Below are 25,977 nucleotides of genomic sequence, written 5' to 3'. Positions count from 1 at the left end.
TGAAGTCAACATTTTGACTTTCTTCATTTTGATTCAACAATCAATTTGAATTATAAATTTCAAATTAAAGTAATATTTAATGATTAATTAAATATTTAATTAATATTTAATATTAATTCAAATGTCAATCCCAATTAATTCCGACACATATTTGATTAAGATACTAAATTTTATTTAAATATCTCAGATTCTTTCTTTTTGTTTAATTCGTAAATAATACAAAAATGCAGTTAAATATATCGTATATATGTAGTGCATTCTCCCTAATTTGAATTCGAACACTTCGAACTCACTCGTCACACTGTTCTATGGTTTAGTCCGATATGAGCTATCAGAGGGACCTAATGGACCTATAGATCATGGACTCCAACGATCCAAGATTAACCGGTTAAACTCATTAACTTTGTTAACCAACATTCGTTAAGTACTAGGACATTCCACTATAGCCTAGTAGTTGCACTCCCCCCACTATAGATATATTTTTGTCCATTTGATATAACCATGATTAGTAAGTCGATCCTTCACAGGTTGTTCGTAACTAGAGATGGGTCAATTTACCGTTTTACCCCTGAAGTTACTTCTTGTTTCTTATGTCTCACTGATCCTCTAATGAACAATTGGTTTGTGGTCCAACCAGTAAACCGGATCCCTCTCAGGCCAATGAGAGGGTGGGGCTCCTTATTCAAGACCTGAAGTAAGTAATTAAGGGAACTACCTCTCTTCTATCCCTAAAAGTGGGTAGGTGTGAATTTCATCTTGCACCCCACGTCCTCAGCCATTTACCCAGTCTTACCCCTGAAATGAGAGACCTATTGAGTTGGCGAACTTGAACCACTCTCACTCATGCAAATCTAAGGATAATTCCGAATAAACAAGGAGTTCATGGTTAGCTCAAGATTAAGATCGAGTTACTTTGGTCATCGAATGAAAAGAAAATCAGTCTCAATAGTAAACGACATTATAAAGTGAGAGTGATTTTCTTCATGGTCCGATTTTATGCAATACTCATTGCATAGGACGCCCCCACTCACATGTCTTCACATGTACAATTTTAGTGATCGCATTTTTTATATCATATACAAAAGTGGGCCGCATCCATAGTGTCCTCAGGATAAGGTACTCAGCCTTATCCTTATACTATAGATCATTTTGACTATATACTTGAACTTGATCAACTCTTATGTCTCTACATATAGTTCAAGTAATCATACTATAGCCAGAGTGTTCTTAGTTTATTGGATTTAGATTAATGATCGTAAAATTCACTTTATTCAATAACAACCTTTACTGAATAAACAACAATAATAACTTTATTGAAAATAAAATATGCTTTTGTTTACAAACTATGAGTTTTAGGACATAAAACCCAACAAACTCCCACTTGGACTAAAACTCTAGTGGAGTTTTATAACGTTGAGTAGAGAGAAAGACATAAATACAATAAACTAGGGCATCACATACTCATGCCTTTTCTCCCACTTGCCCTAGATTACATAACTCGTAGTTCTAGACTCACTAGGTGTCCTTCATACACTTTAGCCGTGAGGGACTTTGTAAATGGATCAGCAATGTTGTGCTCTGAAGCTATCTATGTGACGATCACATCTCCTCGTTACACAATCTCTCTTATGAGATGATATTTGGGCTCAATATGTTTTTCTCGCTTATGGCTTCTTGGTTCTTTTGAATTTGCAAACCCTTTGCTCGTGATCCTGTTCAATGAACCCCTCTGGTTGAGCCATATAGATACTCTCTTCAAGATTTTCGTTTAGAAAGGATGTCTTAACATCCATTTTCCAAATTTCATAATCATAAAATGTGACAATAGACAAGAGTATTCTAATCGATTTAAGCATAGCAATAGGAGAGAAGGTTTCTTCATAGTTCACCCCCTCTCTTTGGGTATAACTCTTTGCTACTAGTCGAGCTTTAAAGGTCTGTACCTTACCGATTTGGTCTCGTTTCCTCTTATAGATCCACTTGCAACCAATAGGTTTTACCCTATCTGGTTGATCTACAAGTTCCTAGATTGAATTGAAGTACATTGACTTCATTTCAAGATTCATGGCTTTAATCCACTGATCTCTATCTTCATCATTCATTGCTTGTTCATAGATCAATGGATCCTCAATGCCATCATCAGATATGATGACTTGAGTTTCTGCCAAACCCAAGTAACGATTGGGTTGAGTTATAACCCTCCCACTACGTCGAGGCATTCTCAACTCTTGAGAAGGATGTGATTGACCAGAAGTGTCAGCTCCATCAACAACTCTTATTGAAGGACCAGCTTGATCAACAACTCTTGTTGTTGTATCAGTAGCTTCTTTAGAAATCTCACTGAATACTTGTTCGCTACGAGGTTGATGATTTCTTACGTGATCTTCCTCTAAGAATGTAGCGTTTGTTGATACAAACACTCTATTTTCTTGAGGGTCATAAAACAAACCATCTTTCATCTCTTTGGGGTATCCTACGAATAGACATAATTTTGAACGACGTCCTAATTTCTTGGAATTTTGCACCAACACATGTGCATCCCCAAATTCTGAAGTGACGTAAACTACCTTTACGCCCTTTTCATAACTCATAAGGTGTTTCTGAAACACTCTTAGTAGGAATCATGTTCAAAATGCATGTAGCAGTCTCCACTACATATCCCTAAAATGGATCGGGTAATTGAGCGAAACTCATCATAGATCGAACCATGTCTAACAAAGTTCTATTTCTCCTTTCTGATACACCATTTTCTTGAGGCATACCAGGGGCTGAGAGTTGTGACCTTATTCCATGTTCTATCATATAGTCCCAAAATCTCAAGTCCATGTACTCTCCTCCTCGATCTGATCGAAGTGTTTTAATAATTTTACCTAATAGATTCTCAACCTCAGTCTTATACTCTCTGAATTTTTCAAGAGCTTCGAGCTTGTGACGTATTAGATAAAGATAGTCATACCTTGAATAATCCTCAATAAATCTGATGAAATATTCATACCCTCCTCGTGCTTTGACATTCATTGGACCACAGAGATCTGTATGCACGAGTTCTAAGGTTTCTTTGGCTCTATAATCTTTTTCGAAAAATGATCGTTTAGTCATTTTACCCTCAAGACAAGACTCACATGGAGATAAATAGTTGTCTTCTAACTTATTTGGAAGTCCATTTTTATCCAATCTATCAATCCTATTGAGATTAATGTGGCTAGTCTTAAGTGCCAAAGATAGGTATTAGGAGAAATCTTTTGTCATTTATTTTGAGTTTCATCTTTTTTAAACATCTCGTATTTAAAATGGCTTTTATTTTGCTCGATTTTAACATATATATAAGTTGTTTTCTAATTTTGCAGAACAAATATGAATACCTCTTTTGCAAATGAACAAGAGATAGATATTAGATTTCTTTTCATTTCAGGAACAAAAAGTACATTATCTAATATAATGAATCTATCTCCAAAAAACAACTTTAAATTTCATACTGATCTTGCTGAGACAGCCTTTCCTGTTCCAACCCTAAGTGTTATCTCACCGTCCGCAAGCATTCTCTAGAAGCTAGTTTCCTCGTAAAAAGAACAAATATGATTAGCCGCCCCTGAATCTAGTATCCAAGTTGAGTTTTCATACTCTACTGAACATATTTCTACAACGAGGAAATCATATTTACCTTGTTGTGTCTTTTCGGCTTTATTCTCTTCAATGTATTTTGGGCAGTTTCTCTTCCAGTGCCCGTTTTCGTTGCAATGGAAACATTTTTCTTTATCTGCTTTTTGAACCTTGTGTTTACGGTTAGTAGGAATCTTATTTTTCCCTTTACCCTTCTTCTTCATCAAAACACTTTTAGAAGTTGAAGGTCCACGCTTAATTTCTTAGTACGATCCACGTAGTAATTTTTTGGAGATAGCAACATTTGCTTCTCCTGTTTGTCCCTTGTTCGTTAAGAGGGATTGATAAGTCTGTAGCTCATTGAGAAGAGCAGTCAAGTTATATTCTATTCTTTTCATTACCACATTTGTGCGGAACTGACTTGACTCTTCTCATCAATGACAACTTCATTTTCTTCTCTCACATTGAAATTGACCATCATGTCTAGGACATATTCTCTAACTGAGGTCGCTTCTTACATACGACAGTTATAAATGTATTTTATGGCTTCATGTCTAAGGGAGAAGGACGGTTGTCCAAAGATCCCTTTTAGAGATTCCATAACTCTTAGTAATTCTTCGGAAGTGTGACCCGCCATTTTCAGACCTCAGAGATCGGTCCCAACAATGCTATCGAACGATAAAGTCAAAGTTGGGAACGGACCTAAGAAATCCTATCCATTTCTAGAGTTTGTGTTGTTTCGACTCCCATGTTACAACCCTCCAAATGGGTAGTAGCTTTTGGCCAATATGTAGGTGGAACATGAGAATCTCACGGTGCAACCTAGTGGTGGAGACCATAGGAGGTGTTGATATACTTCCTTCTCCCACTTACTATAAATACTTTCTCTATTCACCTTGTTATTGACTCATGCAAATACCTTCCGAATGGAGGACGCTCCCAGGGCGACACAAGGCCGAGCATGAATCTCACGATGTGAATTTTTCAGAGAGCGTAAAAGGAAAACGATGTATCTCATATATCTTCGTTATATTCCGACTAATTAAATATAGCTTAAGTCTAGGTTATTTTTCTAAAACTTATATCACTTAAGCATGCTCATAAAACTGGGCTAACTAAGCTCAAGTACTGGTCCGATCTCCAGGTAGTAGGTGTTTTGTAAACCGTCAACGTAAGTACCTCCAGCCTTAGACAAGATCGTGCCAGGTGAGCTTTCTCGTAACTGCAATTTTGTAAGACATCGACCTATTTTAACTATTAAATTGATTGTGCTCGGTTCTTAACCCTGAGTGAGCATGTACTTAACTTTATTATAGATTTTAACGTCTATCTCGTTTTATGACGTTGAAAATAACCTATAACATGCATCTAACATGCTTTATATAACAATTATATAATCATCCATTCCATGCAATAATATAACAATTTATATCCATCACTCATCGAACCTTAAACATGTATACTATAAATTATAATAATTATAACATACTTGGAATGCATGAAACATGCTTAGCCTATGGTGAGATTTTAAATCTATATGACATACTTTGTGCATATACATTTTCTATTTAATTAAAACATACATTCATAATGCATAATTAATTAAACACGCTAAAGTGGATTGGTTTTGACATTTTAAAACAAGCAATTAACTAAATTATTACATTAATAATTAAGAATAACTTGAACAGCTCCCGAGGATCACGAATTGGGCGACCCAACCCTTAAAAACGTTGAACCAGACCCCAAAGGCCGAAAAACCATCCGAACTGCCTCTTCCATCTTCTTCTTTGGTTCAGCTTGCTATCTCTTCCATTTTCGATCAATTACAACCTAAAATGGACTCGAATGATTCCATAAAAATTACAGACCTTTCTTCATTCATTAAAGCCCATACACATTAGACTTATTACAATAATTGTATCAAATAGAAGCATAAAAAAATGCCAAAACCAAAACCATCCACTTTAGGAACCACAAAATTTCATTCAAGAAATGGTACCCACCATGATCAAATTAATGTAAATAAAGTGCCTAAAACTTGCTCTGATACCAATTGATGGTGTTAATATAACACATGCAGAAGCAATTTGGATCTTAGGCACTTTTAGAACATCAATTATAGTAAATAACTAGCATGTTCATGAGTATTAAAACTTAATGAGTTTGAATACTAACCTTTTGTAGTTCAAATTCCTTTTTCCTCACGAACCGGTTTCGAGCCACCACTAGTGTCTTCTCCACTATCCTCCGGCCTTAGAACGGGATTGTGGAATCCGGTGAGTGACTAAACTTGGGAGGGATTTTGTATATATGAAGAGAGTGTTTGTGAGAGGTTTTTCTCAAGGTTTTTCACCAAGAAGAAGAAAGTTCATGTTTTTTGATCACTCTATTTATAGAGTCATGTTTGCATGTTCATGCAAATTTGAGATCACCAAATTTTGACACTAAAAATTTCACTCAAATATTTGGGATAACGTGGCAAGCATGCATACTTGAGTTAACCAAATTTATTGGATTTAGATTAATGATCGTAAAGTTCACTTTATTCAATAACAATCTTTAATAAATAAACAGCAATAATAACTTTATTGAAAATAAAATATGTTTTTGTTTACCCACTCTGAGTTTTAGGACATAAAACCCAACAATTATAACTTATCATATATATCATATTTGATCTTTTATTATAGGATATTTTTCTTCTATTACAGCTCACCATAGGTATCATGTTTGCCTTTTATTACCGGCTTTTTTCATTTATTGTTATAACCCTATCCTTTATAATTTATTTGATTATTTGAGACCTTCATTTAGGTGTGGTGGTTTCAGCCAATACATGAGAATATAAAAGTAGGGTAATGTGCTTATCAACAATGTGAAGTTAACAAGACAATAATAATAGGTTCTAAAGCACAAAAACATGTGGATAAATTTCAAATATTGAGGCGCATAAAAGATATGGACCAGCAACTAATATTGATAGATCCACTACAAGGCATTTGGTCTAGTGTATGATTCTCGCTTCGGGTGCGAGAGGTCCCGAGTTTGATTCTAAAAATGCCTCCAACAATTATATCAAATTGAAGCATGCAATATAATAAGATTTGAAATAGGTTTTTTAAACCTTGAATCAAGAAGTAATTCAAATTGATATTTGGAAAGAAAAAAAAAGCTATATTTAATTATAATTTACAAGTGTCTTTATAACATGTTAATTGAAGAGAGCAAACAACAAGAATAAACAAACAAAGGAAATTTGTGTATGTATGATTCTCTTCTAATCTTGGAAACTATGACGATTCCTCTCCTTTCTTGACATCAAGACTTACTTTTTTGAGACTTGGACCATAAACAGTCATCTACTCTTACTCCTACTCCCTTCTATAAGAATCAACATAGCATAATCATTCCATGAAGGCTGAGGTAGTCTTATAAAAGAAGATGAGGGTACCACTTTCTATTGCAGAATTTCTATGTGAATAGAGAATGAACCATATTCTTGGGAGATAAGATAGAGCCTCGAGCCTAACTTCAAAGGCATTACACAAATTGTTCTATGATATTTTTTCTAGGAACTCTTTGTTATGTTGTGCGCTGAAGGTTTAAGGAAAGAGACACAGATTCTCTATTGCACTGATCTCCCAATAGAAGTTTTACCTAGGTCATCTGTCGTCACAATCCTTTTAAGGAAGATGCGCCAAAATAACCAGTGAACAATAACATTTAAAGAAGTTTCAGAGAGCAAGAAGAGGATTGTGATAGAAGTTTCCCTAGGTAAATCTTCTTTAAATGTCTTAGCCAATCATGACCTCATAATGAGGAGTCTCTTGGACAACAATAGCATATGGACAACAAATGTCTTAGCCAATTGTAACGGTTATGATTGCTCAAGGCGTGTCGCCCAAATAACCGATAAACAATAACATTGTCCAAATAACAACCTTGGACAACAAATTTTTTACAAGAATGGCTGAGACATGCAACATGCAACCACAGGCAACACGCCTTGGGCAATCATGACTGTGACATCTGCCCCCACACAGTTTATTGGATAAGGCTGACTTTAGGTCTCTCGATGCGCTTCTAGCTGATCTCATAATGAGGAGTCTCTTCCAACCTACTAGGTGCTATTGAAAAGTACTTCTCGGTTTGTTGAGTCTTCATGTCTTCTCTGTTCGTGTCTTTCCTACTTTCTTCGCTTAAAACTTTTTCTTAATTGTATGACGTCATATCACCTGCTTTTGCTTGATGTCTTCTTAGTCGAAATAATAACGTTTCAAGTTACTAACGTAGACAACAAGGATAGTCCGCATCCATAAGAGCAATTAGATTCTATATGATGTCGTCATAATCTTATGGATAGCTTTAACTAGTCCATAGTATTTTCACACCAGTCTTTGGTTTTGTTGCTTTGAACTCGTAGTTGATCTAACCTTAACTTATATGAACTCTTGATTTTTCTTGAAATTACTGTGGTTGACGCTTCCGACTGACCCTTCTCTACATCCGTCTAGATGATATTTATGTGTGAACATGTGTTGCTTCAATGGTTTGTTTTTGTCTCCCTTCTTTAGTATCTGACCTTGTTTTTGTCTCTCTTGGTGGGGATAAGTCCATTATTTGACCTTGTTTTGCGTCGTGGTGTTAATGTAGTGGCAACAAGGTTTCTATTGAGATTGGCGCACTCGAGCTCCCCTTTCCAATTACAACAATAGCAGAAAGCGTAGATTCATCATGGCTATGATTATTTTTCAACTGTTGTATCGACATCATTTTCAACCCTCTTGGTTGATGGATGTTTTTCTAAATGATCGTCGGGTTAGACTCCGTTACTGCTAGACATTTTGCTAGGGGCATGTAAATGACTTTGTGTTTCAGCAGGACGTTCATTCCTGACACGACGTCGAAGTCATCCATTTCAACTATCACTAAACAATTTTCCTAGTCCAAGGCTCTAGCTTGATTAGAGTTCTCATTGTGACTCTTATAAGACAGACAAAGCTTCCAATTTGACGGCGTTCATCTTTCCTGTATCTTGATGCCAAAGGATGTTAAAATATTTTGCATCGGTCTCCATCATGTTGTGGGTGGCTCTAGAGTTGACAATGGTGTTCCTTACTACTCTGTGCTTTATCCAGACCTCGACATGCATAATATATATATATATATTCATTTAACTATAAGACATATGGTCCATGGTAAATTGTAAGTCTTATACTCATTAATATTATAATGGTTACTACCTAAATTATAACCTAAAGTTGATAATTGATGTTCAATTAGCCAACCTTAAATTTGTAATCATTGTGAAGTGATTGAAATTAGAATGGAAGTAGTTTAAACTCCTAGTACCTTAAATGAAGTTGGTCTCTTCTAATAAAACACGAATTTCTCTTTAATATCATTAATACAATTATGCTTCATATTGAACCTACCAAACATGAAACTAAAACTACGTTCAATTTAACTCCATTTTATTGTCATCTTGAATGACGTGCAGGATATATTCTTGGTTTACCTTGATATTTCATATTAGTTAAGTTTTTTGTAAAATCACAATTTGACAATAACAAAGATGAACTTGAGTCTGTTTATTATTTTAAAGAAAATTTCTTTCTCCATCTTATTCCTAATAACTCTTCAACTAAATTCATATTATGCTAAGAAACAAATTTTTTACTCGCAAGAAGTAAAATATGCAACTTAAACTAAAATTTTATCCAAACAAATTTTATTGTCATACAACATAGATGACAATTGTAGCCTTCAAACAAAAACTAGAGTAGTTGTGGTGAATGGGATAGAAACTCTAGTGTTCATCCATAATATACAACCACTACCTAAATTATGACCTATAAATTTGAAAACATAAGTTGTAGTTGAAAATTACATAAAACAATCCCCTAAATCCAAGAACTCGTGTCCAATTAGTCAATCCTAAAGATAGCAACTAACATAGAGTAATTGAAGCTCCACATGAAGTAATTTAAAGTTCCAGTTACTTAACTAAATTTCATCTCGTCTTTAATAAAACATGAGTTGCACTTAAGTTCATGAAATATTTGACTCCAACTCTTAATACTATTAATGCAATTATATTTCATATGAGTTTGTCATAAATCAAACTATGTTACATTCAATACAACTTCATTTTCTTGTCATAGGAAGCAAAATAGAAGAATTAAATCAAACAAACTGATGAACTGAGCTGAATAAATCCAACCCAACCCAAACGGATTAGTTTGATTCATTTGTTGGGTTGTAGTTTATTTGAACACTTGCATACTAGACCATCAACTTTTTGTTTTATAGTCCAACAACCGCTCAAGAAAATAGATTTCAAACTTGAGAGAAAAAAATATACTGAGAAGGAGTTAAAAATGTTGCAATTTTTTAGAAAGGGCATTTGGTCTAGTGGTATGATTCTCGCACCTAGTGTATATTCTTCAGAAACCAAAAATTAAGGCAATTAAAACTATAATGATGATGCTCTTTTTTAATATCATTTTATCTTTTCCACTTTCAATAGGCATGCCTACCCAAATCCTAACTTTCGATATTTGCTTTACTTGTGTACTCACGATATGTGTCTCAAATGGAACTATCAAACTAAAACTTACACTATTTTCTTCTCAATAAAGCTTACACTATTTTCTTCTCAATACAGTAATTGTCGCAAACCCTATGTAAATAATTTAACAGCGGTCTAGTCTAAAAGATATAATAATAATGATTATTTCTCATGGATTTCATTAACAAAGAAAATAAATGAAATAATGATGATACATTCCATAAAAAACATAATATATAGCACATACTAAGGGCATTTGGTCTAATGGTATGATTCTTGCTTTGGGTGCAAGAGGTCTCGAGTTCGATTCTCGGAATGCCCCTTCAAAGTCAGCTATTTGAATAGCTTGAAGTCATCATAGCCTCTCCACCGGTTCCTTACCTCACGAATTGTCTCCTCAACCCTTGCAAGTATGAGTGCTAGGTAAGAGAGAATGTCGAATGAGAAAGACATTCAATTATAGAATGGAACTTCAAGCCCATTTAATCAATCAGCTTTGTATACCTTGTTTTTGACCGAACCAGTTATACACGCTTTCAGTTTCAAAAGCTTCGCTTGGCTACGGTACTTTATTCAGGATGTACAACAATATAGTCATCTCTTAGCCGTGTATAGAGAATTCCTTGATCATTTCCTTGGCGGATAACACAAATGAAATCAATTCCCTGACCGCCCATCTTATGAATCCATTCTTGTCTTGTTTGTTTGTTGTACTATTCTATACCTCTCTCGATTGATCGAAAGACATTCGACAGCTGGGAGGGCCTATCGTGGGGGAACTTTCCTTTTCATGGTAGGCAAATTTAAAGAGGAAGATGCGTATGTCCACGGTGATCAAGGTAGAGCGACTCCTTAAAAGAGGTTGGTTTTATCGAAACTGTTAAATCCGCTTTCATTAAAGAAAAAATAGAAGCCCTTGGTTTGGCAGATGTCCCCTTGGTTTGGCAGATGTCAATTCGTACGGCAATGTGGACTCGACTCAGGATGAGGATTCTGCTTTTCATACTGCTGCTATGAGCTGAAAGAGCTGGTAAGCTATCTCACTAAACGAAAAGAAAAAGCACATACGGGTTGACCTCGTTACAAGTGCCGGGGGCTAGCCAAAGAAGGTCAGTCGAACTAGGTTAGGACCCTTGATCTGGTTCAGCTAGATTCTTTCATGCGAAAATGTATGTGTATCCGTATCTTCTTTTTGTTTATACGTTTGGAGAAACCTGCTAAGCCCGCCTTTCTTATCTAGTGTGATTCAATCTTTCAGCTCAAACTTTCCTCTCGTCCGACGGAAAAGGTAGGAGTACGACTACCTTTTTCTTTTCTTGCCCGAGCCAAGGATCATTCAGTTTCTACCAAAAAGTTCTTTATCTATTAGTTGCTGTAATCGAATGTATTTCTCATTTCATGTTAGATCCTCCAAGAGCTTCCTAGTCCGTAGTAGACGAAACCTTGGACTTCTATTGGACTTATAGCATTGCCTGGTGAGCTCGCCATTAAGGGTTGGCCTTACAGGAGATCGAGCAGCCTTTCTTTCCTTGCCTGGTATGCTTTCCTGTTTATCGTGTAACTAGCCAACTAGCCAAACTAAGAGGGAGAGGGATCATGTCAATCAATTTTTATGTGCATTTTGTCCGTCCTGTACTTGCCTGCTTAGCTTTCTTAGCCAACATCTCCGGTTTCCCCCAAACCAAGAGGTTCGCTTATCCATACCCAACAGTCACACTTTCAGCTGAAAGACTTATTTTTTTTTCATAAAGTCGGTTCATAGATCAAGAAAGAATGAAGCTGCTTACAGGGACGGTTACACGATACGTCTTTTCATACTCACCTTTTCTTTAACCCTACTATCAACCGAGCCATTCTCATTTGTTTCTTTAAGGGGTCTCCCCATTATAGATTACTCGGATTGGTTCTCGCATCCCTGTGCCAAAAAGTATGGGTGAGTTTGGTTTGAGCGTTCATCGATTGGGTGGATTCATATGCTCCGAAGGGGTGAGACGAGGTGTAGCGCATCTATTTTGGGTATGTTGTCCGCTAAAGATTTTAGGAAATGGGTACAAATTTTCTACATAGGTCATCTGTGGTCACAATCCTTTTAAGAAAGATGCTCCCAAATAATGGGTGAACAATAGACTTTAAAAAAGTTTCAGAGAGCAAGAAGAGATAGAACAGAGAATAGGAGTGAGTCGTGCAAGGAAGAAGGAACTAGTAGGTTTAATTTGGGTTCGTTTGAACTAAAACACGAACCAAAATTTTTCAAACGAACCCAAATTTAAGACTCTCTAGCCCAAAGTCCATATGTGGTAAAAAAAAAACCCTTCCGTGGCCCAGCCCTTATTCGCAGTCCACATCCAACCATTTCTTTTTCAACCTACACATATGTTCCATGCCAAACTCATGTAACTAGTCAGAAGATGCGGCCCACAATTGAAAGAAAGACAAGTGTAACAATCGCACTCTTGCAGTAGTGAGACAATAATTATGTGACATTTGTTCTAATCTAGTGAACAAGTCAACCATGCAAAATTCAGACTGAACGAACAATAGCAGTGTATGCTTAAATCACGTTTAGAAGAAATATTTTAGAAACCGTGAGCGAGGAAAGACGTCAAAAACAATTTCAAATAGAGCAATGTTATAAGCTAAAAGTGAATAAACAACAACTAGTCACGTTCTCCTATAGTACATTTTGGGACATTTTGTTCTGATGAGTGTATATATGATTTTGAGGACTAATCATACACACCGTAGGATTAATCTGATTGACGCTGTCCATAAACATGACGTTCAACATCATCAAAGAGAAGACGACATCGGGCCTATTGAAGGTGTTGTCAAATATGTACGAAAGTACGTCGGCTATGAACAAGGTGTATTTGATGCAGAGGTTGTTCAATCTACAAATGTCGATATGTTGCAAATCATATAAATTAGTTCAACATGATTGTAAGTCAATTGAGTTGGGTGGAAATTATGTTAAAAAATGAAATTAAAGCATTGATTTTTGTTTAATCTTTACTCGAGTCGTGGTATACTGTTGTTGCTGCAATCAACAGTTCACGAGGATCTAATAAATTGAAATTTAATGAAATTCAAGATGTTAGCGAAAGCCCAAACGAGAAATTGGAGATTCATCAGACAATGCTCTCATTGTTGATCGAAGGGGAAGAAGTAAATCAAAGAGCCCAAACAAACATGGGCGATCAAAATTAAGAAACCGTGAAAAATCTCCAAACAAACAAAACGAAAAGAGTTGAAATTGTGGAGAAAAATAACACTTTTGGACAAATTGTACAAAATTGAAGAAAAGAAAAATCACAAATTTGAAGATAACAATAATTCCATATGTTCAGCAAAAGATACTGAGAATACTTTAATCCTTAGCGTGAATAGCCCAATTGAATTTTGAATTTTAGATTCAGTTGCATCGTTTCATTCGTCTCCAAGTAAGGAATTTTTTCAAAATTTAAAATAAGGAAATGTTCGGAAGATGTATATTGCCGACAACAAAACGTTGGAGATTGTTGGAGATTGAAGGGAAGAGAGATGCCTAATATAAACTCTAACAGGAAATGAGTGAGTGGACATTATAGAATGTCATAAATATTTCTGATCTCAAGAAGAATCTGATCTCTATTGGTTAGTTGGATAGCACAGGTTATGCAGCCGAGTTTGAAAAGAGTTTGGGAAAGATTGTGAAGGGTGTCATGGTGGTAGCATGACCTAAAATATGGAACCCTATACACCAACTAGAGTGTATAAAAAAGGTTGTTGTTGCTAAGAGTGTTTCCAATTCAAGTAACAGCAACAACAACCAAGTTTTTACACCCTACAGCAGTGTCAATAGACTTGCACATATGAGCATCAAAGAAATGAAGATGATGGGTGCAAATGAAGTTTTAGAAGGCCTAAAATCTATTGATATGGGTGTTTGTGAGAGCTGCGTTATGGAAAAATATAAACGAGTTAGCTTCACAAAAGCTGCTAGAGAATCAAAGAAAGTGCGATTGGAAATGATCCATATAGACGTTTGGGGACCATCTCTAGTTTCTTCATTTATAGTACCAAAATTTCACGGATTAGATGTCTCGCACTGTGCAACGAAAACTCTCTGTTTTCCTAAGGCTAGTTATATATCTCATGAACACTCTTTTCCTCCTCACGATATCTAGACACTATAACGTTGATCCAGTATTGTCTTATATAGTTAACGTTCACTCTTTAACGTCCAAGGACATTTTATAAGTACCACGAAAATCAAAACATACAATAAATTTATACAAGTTTTACAACATATCATATACTACAAAATAGGGTTAGACTGCTTACTTGGTCGCGGAGAGACGTGTCATTGAGCTGAGTCATAGAGATATACGACTCTTTATCCTTAGAAAAAATTTATATAATTTAAAATCCGACTGCTCTGATACCAATCTGTCACAACTCAAATTTCAAAGGTTCAAAACTCAAATAGAAACTATAATTGAGAGTGAAAACAAATAAAAACAAATAAAAATAAAAATAAATTAATATAAAATAATGTTGTAAAATTAAAATGAGATTGAGAAAACAACACCACATTAAATATAAAATTAAATTAAATTATAAGATGGTGTTGTTCAAATTTATCCAAACAAAAAAAAAGTGTTTGGGATAGAATTACAAAAAAAAAAATACAAAAATACTCGAACACAAAGACCTGTGACCGCATCTCCTGTGAGTGCACAACCTTTGAAGGCTCCCTCATACGCTGCATAACAACCCCATCTCTGAGTGCACAACCTTTGAAGGCTCCCTCATACGAACCCATCCAAAATAATCACACATGTGGCCGCATCTCCTGACTTTAAACTGCTAGTCTAAACATGGTTTCGTCACCAAAGCTTTAGAGTTTAATCTATCTTTACAAAAATATTTTTCTCTTAATTTATAATTAGTCATCAGAAGTAATAATTAGGTACAAATTTGGTTTAGAATTCAAAACTTTCAAATCTTGTTGTTCCTTAACCATATTCAAATCTAGATTCTTGAACTCCTTGTACCTTAAATAAAGTTGGTCTCCTCTAATAAATAGGAATTTCTCTTAAGATCATTAAATTCTTATAAACTCTAGGCTCAATATCATTAATACAATTATGGTTTATCTTAAACACGCCAAACATAAAACTAAAGTGCGTTCAATTTAACTTCATTTTATTGTCATCTTGAATGATGTTTAGGGTATATTCTTGATTTACCTTAAAGCTCTTGTGACATGACAGTTCATATTAGTTAAACTTTCTGCAAAATCATAAGTTAAAAAACAACAACGATGAACCTAGGTCTATTAGTCATTTCAAAGACAATTTCTTTCTCCATCTTATCGATAATAATAGTTCAACTAAATTCATATTATGCAAAGAAACAAGTTTACGACTCATAAAAACAGCTACCTAAATTATGTCCTAAAAATTTGAAAACATAAGTTATAGTTGATAATTACACAAAAATTTCCCTAAATTCATGAATTGGTGTCCAATTAGTTAATCCTAAAGATGGTAACTAGCATATAGTAATTGAAACTCCACATGAAGTAATTTAAAGTTCCCCAAAGTTTATCTCATCTTTAATGAAGCATGAATTGCATTGAAGTTCATGAAAAGCTTATAGACTCCAACTATACTATTAATGTGTTTCATTGAGTTTCTCATAAATGAAACTAAGGTGCATTCAATTCAACTTTATTTTCTTGTCATACGAGACAAAATGAAAAAATTAAATCAAACAAACGGATGAACTGAACCGAATCAATCCAACCCAAATTGATTTAGTTTGTTTTTTTTGTTGGGTTGTTGGTTTATTTGATAACCCTTTTATATTATAACAATGTCCTCCAACTAAGAGAAAATATATTTGAGTAAAAGCTAAAAATATTGGATGTTCAAGAAAAGGCATTTGGTTTAGTGGTGTGATTCTTCATATTTGACATCAACCTAACTTCATATTCGACATTTTATACTTACCATCATGCTCTTAATACTCATAGTCTTTCTTAACATCTCATCCCTAGGCTTTATTCTCCAAGACACATTATTTTATACTTACCATCACGCTCTTAGTACTCATAGTCTTTCTTAACATCCCATCCCAAGGCTTTATTCTCCAAGACACATCATTTTATACTTACCATCATGCTCTTAATACTCAAAGTCTTTCTTAACATCCCATCCCAAGGCTTTATTCTCCCAGACACATTCTACATCTAAGGACTTCATGTGTTTCCTGCAATACAACAAAATACGACCTTAATACCTAGGCTTAAGGCTTCATACATACGTTTCAAGTGGTAAAACAAGGGCATTTGGTCTTGTGGTATGATTCTTGCTTTAGGTGTGAGAGGTCTCGAGTTTGATTCTCAAAATGCCCCTTCAAGAGATTGTAGAACGAATTGTGGGGATGTAGCTCAGATAGTAGAGCGCTCACTTCTGATGTGGAAAGTTACGGGGTTGATACCTTGCATCTCCAAAATGAATCAATCACTAAATATATTATTTCTTTTTAATTTTTTCTTATTTACGACATATTGAGCCGGGATAGTTTTTCATGTCACTATTTTGAAAATTACTTCTTTTTAATTTTTCCTTATTCATGACATGTTGAGTAGCGATATTTGTTCATTTTCACTATTATTGATGATGGAAAGTTTAGGGTTTTGTGATGCAAGAATTGTAGGCATGTAGCTTTGCTTAGCATGCGAGAGGTACGGGGATTGATACCTCGCATCTAGGGGCATTTAGGGTGTTCATTTCCCATGTGGAAAGTATGGGGATCAATACCTTGCATCTTCAATTGAATCGATTAATAAATATATTATTTATGTTCAATTTTTTCTTATCTTTTCAATTTTTTTCTTATTTAGGACATAATGAGCTGGGATAGTTTTTCATTTTCACTATTACTGATGACGAGATGCTTAGGACTTTATGATGTAAGAATTGTGGGGATACAACTTAGATGGTAGAGCGCTTGCTTTGCATGCAAGAGATATGGGGATCGATACCCTGCATTTCTAGATTTTCTTCATTTTCACTATTATGGATGATGGGAAATTTAGGGTTCTATGATGTAATATTTTATTTCTATTTGCTCATTTAGCATGCGAGAGGTACGGGGATTGGATCGATACCCCATATCTCCAAAAGAAACTATTCGCTATTACTATTTTATTTCTATTCAATTTTTTCTTATTTATGACATAATGAGTAGCGATATTTTTTCATTTTCACTATTATTCATGACGAGACATTTATTTTTTTGTGACTAAAAATTGTGAACGAGACATTTATGTTTTTGTGACGTAAAAATTGTGAAGATGTAGCTTAGACGGTAGAGCGCTCGCTTTGCATGCGAGTTGTACGAAGATTGATAACCTGCATCTCCAAAAGAAAGTATTTAATTTGTTATAATATTTTTCATTTTCACAATTATCGATGCCCCGCATCACCAAAACAAACTATTTGTTATTAATATTTTGATATTTTTTTATTTTCACTATTATTGATGATGGGACATTTAGGGTTTTAGGATGTAAGAATCATGGGGATGTAGCTAAAATGGTAGAGTGCTCGCTTTGCATGTGAGAGGTACAGGGATCGATACCCTGCATCTCCAAAATAGAGACTATCTATTATTAAATAATATTGTTTCTTTTCAATTTTTCCTTATTCATGACCTGTTGTGGAGCAATATTTCTTCATTAGAGCGCTCGCTTAGCATGTGAGAGGTACGGGGATCGATACCCCGCATCTCCAAAAGAAAGAAATTATTTTTTTTAAGTATGAGTTAATTTAACATGTTATGTATAAGGTGGGTACGAGAAAAAAAAAAAACATACTTATATAAGGATTAATTTAACATGTTATGTATAGGGTGGGTACGAGAGAAAAAGAAAGCATACTTATATAAGGATTATTATATCATTATGGCTATGCCATTTTTATAGATAAAAGAGAGTAATGTCCCACAAGCACATATAGAGAGAGGACTTATTGTAAGTAAAGAAAGAAATCGAGTAGTTATACTGCTACTTGTGGAGAGAGAATTTGATGACTTCCTCAAAGAAAACAATTCAACAACCAAATGTATATTCTTCCATCTTAATCTTAAGAAACCAAAAATTATGGCAATTAAAACTATAATGATGATGCTCTTTTAATATCATTTTATCTTTTCCACTTTCAATAGGCATGCCTACCCAAATCCTAACTTTCGATATTTGTTTTACTTGTGTACTCACGAGATGTGTCTCAAATGGAACTATCAAACTAAAACTTACACTATTTTCTTCTCAATACAGTAATTGTCGCAAACCCTATGTAAATAATTTAACAGCGGTCTAGATCTAAAAGATATAATAATGATTATTGCTCATGGATTTTATTAACAAAGAAAATAAATGAAATAATGATGATACATTACATAAAAAACTTAATATATAGCCCATAATAAGGACATTTGGTTTAGTGGAATGATTTTTCTTTTGGGTGCAAGAGGTTTCGAGTTCGATTCTCTAAATGCGGAAAGAAAAAAAAAGCACTAAAATAATTATCAGGCCTAACCCAACCCAAAGGAATTTGTGGCAAATGCATGCACAATTTATGTAAATTTCATGTATTGAGGCACAGCAACTAAGAACTATAGATTTGCTATAAAGGCATTTGGTCTAGTGGTGTATGATTATTGTTTCGGGTGTGAGAGGTTCAAGTATATTGTATTAAAATGAATTATGCAAGAAGTTTCAAAGAGCCATAGGTTCGAACCACACAAAATGAAAAAAAACAAATCTCCTTTTCTTTCTATCACATAGAATTGTCATTCTTTTGTCTTTTAAAATCCCTTACCTTATCAATCATCAGGCAAGTTTATGAAAAAGAAATTTCACGAGTGTGACTTAGATATCCTTTCTTTGTGGTATTAGTCATGCTATTTGAATAGCCTGAAGTCATCATAGCCTCTCCACCGGTTTCGAAGACTCCTTCGGCATCAATGTGCTCCAATGAAAGAGATCAGATCCTTTCCTGAACCAGAACCGGGCACAAAACGCTGAGGTAGAAAGTCAAAAGCGAGCTCTTTTCGTGTATACGCAATCTCGAAGCCCAATTATCTCACGGACGGTCTCCTCAACCCTTGCGAGTATGAGTGCTTGGTAAGAGAGAATGTCGAATGAGAAAGACATTCGATTACGGCAACATTCGCAACTACCAAAGTGCACTAAACCTAGTAGAGATCTTCGACCTAACGATAATGGAACTTCAAGCCCATTTAATCAATCCGCTTTGTACATTATTGTTGACCGAACCAGTTGCACGCCAGGCCCAAATTCTCTCTCAGTCACCCAGAGACGAAGGTAAGATAAGATCTAAAGTTTGCGAATCGAAGAGAAAATGGATGTGAGTTATACACGCTTTCATTTTCAAAAGCTTCACTTGGCTACGGTACTTTATTCAGGATGTGCAACATTATGGTCATCTCTCAGCCGTGTATAGAGAATTCCTTAATCATTTCCTTGGCGGATAACACAAATGAAATCAATTCCCTGACCGCCCATCTTATGAGCCCATTCTTGTCTTGTTGGTTTGTTGTACTATTCTATACCTCTCTCGATTGATCGAAAGACGTTCGACAGCTAGGAGGGCCTATCGTGAGGGAACTATCCTTTTCATGGTAGGCAAAGTTAAAGAGGGAGATGCGTATGTCCACGGTAATCAAGATAGAGCGACTCCTTCTTTAAAAGCGGTTGGTTTTATCGAAACTGTTAAATTCGCTTTCGTAAAAAAAAAATAGAAGCCCTTGGTTTGGCCGATGTCGATTCATATGGAAATGTGAACTCGACTCAGGATGAGGATTCCTCTTTTCATACTACTGCTATGAGCTGAAAGAGCTGGTACACTATCTCGCTAAACGAAAAGAAAAAGAACATACGGGTTGACCTCATTACAAGTGGTGGGGGCTAGCCAAAGAAGATCAGTCGAACTAGGTTAGGACCCTTGATCTGGTTCAGCTAGGTTCTTCCATGTGAGAATGTATGTGTATCCGTATCTTCTTTTTGTTTATACGTTTGGAGAAACCTGCTAAGCCCGCCTTTCTTACCTAGTGTGATTCAATCGTTCAGCTCAAACTTTTCTCTCGTGCGACGGAAAAAGTAGGAGTACGACTACCTTTTCCTTTTCTTGCCCGAGCCAAGGGATCATTCAATTTCTACCAAAAAGTTCGTTATCTATTAGTTGCCATAATCGAATGTATTTCCCATTTCATGTTAGATCCTCCAAGAGCTTCCTAGTCCGTAGTAGACGAAACCTTGGACTTCTATTGGACTTATAGCATTGCCTGGTGAGCTCGCCGTTGAGGGTTGGCCTTACAGGAGATCGAGCAACCTTTCTTTCCTTGCCTGGTATGCTTTCCCGCTTATCGTGTAACTAGCCAACTAGCCAAAGAGAGAGTGAGAGGGATCATGTCAATCAATTTGTATGTGCATTTTGTCCATCCTGTACTTGTCTACTTAGCTTTCTTAGCCAACATCTCCGATTTCCCCCGAACCAAGAGGTTCGCTTATCCATACCCAACAGTCACACTTTCAGCTGAAAGACTGATTTTTTTTCATAAAGTTGGTTCCAAGATAGAGAAAGAATGAAGCTGCTTAAAGGTACGGTTACACGATATGTCTTTTCATACTCACCTTTTCTTTAACCCTGCTATCAACCGAGCCATTCTCGTTTGTTGCTTTAAGGGGTCTCCCCATTGTAGATTACTCGGATTGGTTCTCGCATCCCTGTGCCAAAAAGTATGGGCGAGTTTGGTTTGAGTGTTCATCGATTGGGTGGATCCATATGCTCTGGAGGGGTGAGACGAGGTGTAGCGCATCTGTTTTGGGTATGTTGTCCGCTAAAGGTTTTAGGAAAGGGGTACAAATTTTCTACAAAAAAACGAACCAAAATCCTTCTTCCTTGCACGACTCACTCCTATTACGTTTAGAAGAAATATTTTAGAAAACGTGAGCGAGGAAATACGTTAAAAACAATTTCAAATAGAGCAATGTTATAAGCTAAAAGTGAAGAAATAGGGTCTTGAAACCCCTAGAATCGGCTACCCAATAAGAAATCCTTTGTTTTATCTCCAACGATAAATCAGATTTTGCATGAACTTTGGAAGCGAATATCTTAGGTTACGATCCACGAGAAGGTATCAAATAAATCCCTAGCCCTTTCTTGTAACATCCATCTTTAAGTTTCACGAAGAAATCAAGGAGAGAAACGCTGTAAATGTGGCTGTACAAGCCGAGTTTCAGATGGCGGCAATGCGAAAAATGCGCATCTTCTTCCTGTTTAGAGGAAGAAAACGATGATATGACCAGTTCAATTGAACTGTCCAAGTCAACTCAAAATTTGACCTTTTATCGAATTTTCTCAATTTTAACCCCATTCTAGACCGATTCTCGTAAAAAACATTATAGTTTCATAAACTAGACACAATAAGGAGTATGTGGAAGGAAATTTGAAGTAATTCACATACTGGAAGCTCAAGAATGGAGGTCCCAAATGTCGATGACGAGACAAGTAGCCCCCTTGGACTCTTTGTTAAGAAATACTTGTAGAAATCGCTTGGATTTTCATATGAACCCTAAACCAAGTATGAATTAAGAATATATGAAAAAAAACCCACTATCTGAGCTTCGTTGTCTATTAAATTTTAATACTGAGCATTTATAGCATGTTGAGGTTAGATATGAAATTTGGTGGTCATTGGATAAGGATAAGTAGGTAAACCAAGAAACGGTGTAAAATGACCTTAAGGGGTAAAAACTATATTATTTCAAACCCTCCATTGTTGCTTCTACTTTGCATGAAAATGCTTCCACTAAATCATGTTACTAACTTAAAAGTTTAGCCCCTAGATGACGAGAAAAGTTTAGCCACTAAATCATTGAAACTAAATCATGTTGGTTTGGTTCGGTTCAATTCTTGGGTCCACTAGATTGAATTGACCTATCTCAATTAAACTCTTGATAATATAAAAATCATAAGTTTCTTAAATTACGTTAACTTAAAAGTTTAGCCCCTAATTTTTTTTTAGAATGTTTAGCTGTGTCTAGTTGATCTCTAGATGCTTAAAAGTATCTAATAAAACTTCTATGCAAGGAACTTTTCTGTATAAGTGATGTAAGACTGCAGGTTTATTATTAAGGAATTTTAAAGGAGTGATTTGATATATCATAGAGGACAAAAGATTTATTTGTTTCAAATATCTTATGTTGACCATTCTTTTTTTGTCAAGTATTTTGAATATTATCATTGTGAATTACTAATGTCGATTGAATCTCATTAATAACAATATCCCAAAACTCGGGTAAAGATGACATCAAAATTAATACTTTAATTTCATCTTCAAAATTTATTTCTACTTAACTAGTTGACTTATAATCATAATAGTCACCCATACACAAATGTTTACAACCTTAAAAGGTAAATTTGTAAGGAGTACACGAGAAAAGTGCTTAAAATAGTTTCAAAATATAGAAAAAAAATATATAGGGATTGGTCAAAGTCAACATTTGTTTTCTGGTTAGCATGGTACCATCAAAACTTGTTTATTTCTTTGAAATGTTTGAGTTTACAATTTACACGTTTTCATTTAGAAATGAAGCAAAATTAGTCTGGTTGTCAAATGTTGTCACGCTTAAAACTACCATAAAGGTATAATCGACCTATTATCCTTCCACCAATAGGAGCAAAAGGCAACGTTACTAAGTGAAACTAGTTTCATGTCATTTATTCAACAATAAGGGTGTGAGCATGCATTTGGAAATGAACTCATATTTAAAAAATTTAGATAAAATAGAAAAGATAACCTAATGATACTATGTGAAACTAGCCTCAAGATGCTTCCTTATCTCTTAGGGGCGGTAAACCAACGGTTCCTTCACCCAAGACCCATGGCCCAACTCCCAACATGGAAGGGATAATCTAGAGAATCATTCCAAGAACCCTAACGGATGAGTTACAAACTCACATTATCTAGCTCGACAACAAACAATGTCGTCGGCAAACTTATGAAGACTACATGAAATTATGAATATATTAATGTTTGATTTTTTTAATTTACCGATTTTTAAAATGTTAAATTATGTAAAATTACTGGAAAATAAGAATATTTTAGAGAGCAATTACTGGAAAATAAGAATATTTTAGAGAGCTTTTCCTTTTTATTTAAGATTTTGATATTCAAAAAGCTAAAAAACAAGGAGATGAAATATTAATGATATTAATGGGTCATAGGTTGAAGAAGAGGAGTGAGTGAAATAAAAAGGGAGATGATTTATGCAACTCACTAATAGTTAGAACCTTATTTTAGAATGTTAAGGGCATTAGTTTTGAAAGTTCATGAATATTTTTGGTACTAGTGGTTTTGTCAATATAAGAATGTCACGAGCCATTTCCGAAACAAGTTAAAAGAGGTTGAACACAAAGTAAAATGTTTTCTCGAAATAAAAAAAGAATTAAAATATAATAAACATAATATTTACATTATATTCAAAATAGAGTTTATAGGTTCATAGTACAAAATAAGGGAAAGGTTAAAAAAAAATCATTTTAAAACATCAAAAATAGTTTTGGTGGGTGTTGTTGGTCCAGGGCAACTACTCTTAGTTACATGAAAAAGATGGAGTGAGTACAAGACTCACGGTAAATGGGTGCACACGGTTCTTGTCCGAGAATAGTGGCCCTTAGGTTCTAAGGGCATGGTTCTATGTGGTGAAGGACTTTGGAATAAGGTTTGGAATCGGTAATTATTCTTATTTCTTTTCCTTTAGACACTCGGTGGTTCGGAGCAAATCGAACAAAGTGTTCGTCCAAAATTTTTAAAAGGGCCCAACCAGATTCGAACTGGTGACCTCTTGATCTGCAGTCAAATGCTCTACCACTGAGCTATGAACCCATTTTATATGATTTTAGCCTTAGTGACCCCTTCTACCAAGTGTCAGTCCAAAAGTGTAAAACGTGTCTGTCGAAAATAGAAAGGCCAAAAAGATAATTCAAACATAGTTCATCTACAAACTACCCAAAGCTATTAAATACAAATTGAAGAAAATATGAAATAACATAAATAATCTTAAATGTAATTCAACTCCCGAAGATAAAAAGTCTTCAAATTACATTCCAATGTCAAGTGATATTTTATTACAACTCAATTCTTTTCTTGATTTATAGTAATTGAACTCAAAAGTATGACAAATAGGCTGGATTTATTTTAAATTTCCTTTAAAATTGTTGTGCACGGAGTACAATGGAAATAATATATATATATATTTTTTTTACTCTTTTGTAATTTGTATGGTATTATTAGAGGCTTTTGAATGACATATGAAAATTGATTCTCGGTCCTCTTTGACAATTTTAGATACCTCCATATCCGATATTTGATGCATCACGTTTCACTATGAGATCTGCCCTTGGGTCAATAAGACTTAAGTCTAGAGTTTATTTGACTAATGATTTGATTTTTTTGGGTTGTAGAGATATCCTTTACAAATCAAGACTTTGTATTATTTTCAAGACACTCATCAAGACATTTGTAAATATGCGTGAGATCTTGAAGGATTTAAGACACATAATTGAGAGAACCTAATTTTTTTTTTGAAGTTGGCTTTTCTAGGATATGTCATCACGAAAGTTTGAGACAAACTCAATGGACCATTGAATGGGTTTTATAAGGCTCAAATAAATTTAAAATCCAAGAAAGCGGATCTGAGTTTGATATTATTTGATTTTGGGTATGGACACAACTAGCTGATTTCTTTTGATTGCATTAATGAATGTATGTAGATGTTTAAAGTGTTCATCTTAATGGTTTTAGAAAATATCAACACATCATCAATATAAACTATTGAGATTTTTTGAAAGGATTGAAAATATCATTCATAATCATCTGAAATTCGGATGGAGTGTTTTTTAGCCTAAATCGCATGACGTTCCTCTTATATTTTATAAACTGGACATTAAATGCTATTTTATATTTGTTCTTTTAGGAAATTAGAATTTTTCGAAATCCCAATTTCATATCGAATTTTATAAAAACATTCGACTCTAAATTCTTTTTATCAAATCTTTTTTTATTTGGTTTGGATATCTTATTTATTCTAAAACCTTATTCAAAGGTTTGTAGTTAATTACCAGTATCAGAATTTCTGGTTTCTTTTCAACATGTTGTTAACCTAAAATGTCAGACACCACCACATGCTCTTTGAAGACCTTATCAGCTTCCTCTGCAAAATATCACCTAAAATTTCAAAGTATTTAGTGTTTGATGCTTTTTGACTTAACGCTAGGGTTTTATTTACGGTGAACTTGTGATAATTTATGTCAAATTATATATTTGAATACCTAATACATTAAAATATAATATTTTATTTAAATAATATTAAAATGTCGTAGAATATCATAATATATGTTTAATTAATATGAATCTCATTCAAATTTTAAATATATATTTTTATTTAATGTTTATGATACACATCAATTATTTTACTGTTTACATATCAAATACCTTAATATGTTTTGATATTATACTTCAAGACTATAAGAACTTACTCAGAGGACTTGAGAGTTACGTTGGCCCACAATGCATCTCATGGACAATGCAAAACTATGGTGGTGCTCGAACGTGAGTTGTATAAAAAACTAGTCATGCACCAAAAAATCATGGGAAGACCATTGATGGAATTGAAGCAATCGACGCTCCCCTGGATGGGTTTCCAATCAAAGACCTAATGTTTT

General features: G+C 34.7%; 2 non-coding genes across 2 annotated transcripts; one reads left to right on the top strand and one right to left on the bottom strand.

The window, feature by feature from the left end:
* The first annotated feature begins 10,424 nt into the window (after positions 1 to 10,424).
* On the top strand, positions 10,425 to 10,496 carry TRNAP-UGG. The gene has a single exon. It is a non-coding gene; the product is annotated as a tRNA-Pro (tRNA).
* A 13,571-nt stretch (positions 10,497 to 24,067) lies between these two features.
* TRNAC-GCA lies at positions 24,068 to 24,139 on the bottom strand. Its single transcript has one exon. It is a non-coding gene; the product is annotated as a tRNA-Cys (tRNA).
* Between the last annotated feature and the right edge of the window lie 1,838 nt (positions 24,140 to 25,977).

This window comes from Cucurbita maxima, unplaced genomic scaffold (assembly GCF_002738345.1).
Source record: "Cucurbita maxima cultivar Rimu unplaced genomic scaffold, Cmax_1.0 Cma_Scf00163, whole genome shotgun sequence".
Lineage (NCBI taxonomy): Eukaryota > Viridiplantae > Streptophyta > Magnoliopsida > Cucurbitales > Cucurbitaceae > Cucurbita > Cucurbita maxima.
The sequence above is the reverse complement of the archived record's forward strand: the minus strand, read 5'-3'. Positions and strand labels throughout refer to the sequence as shown.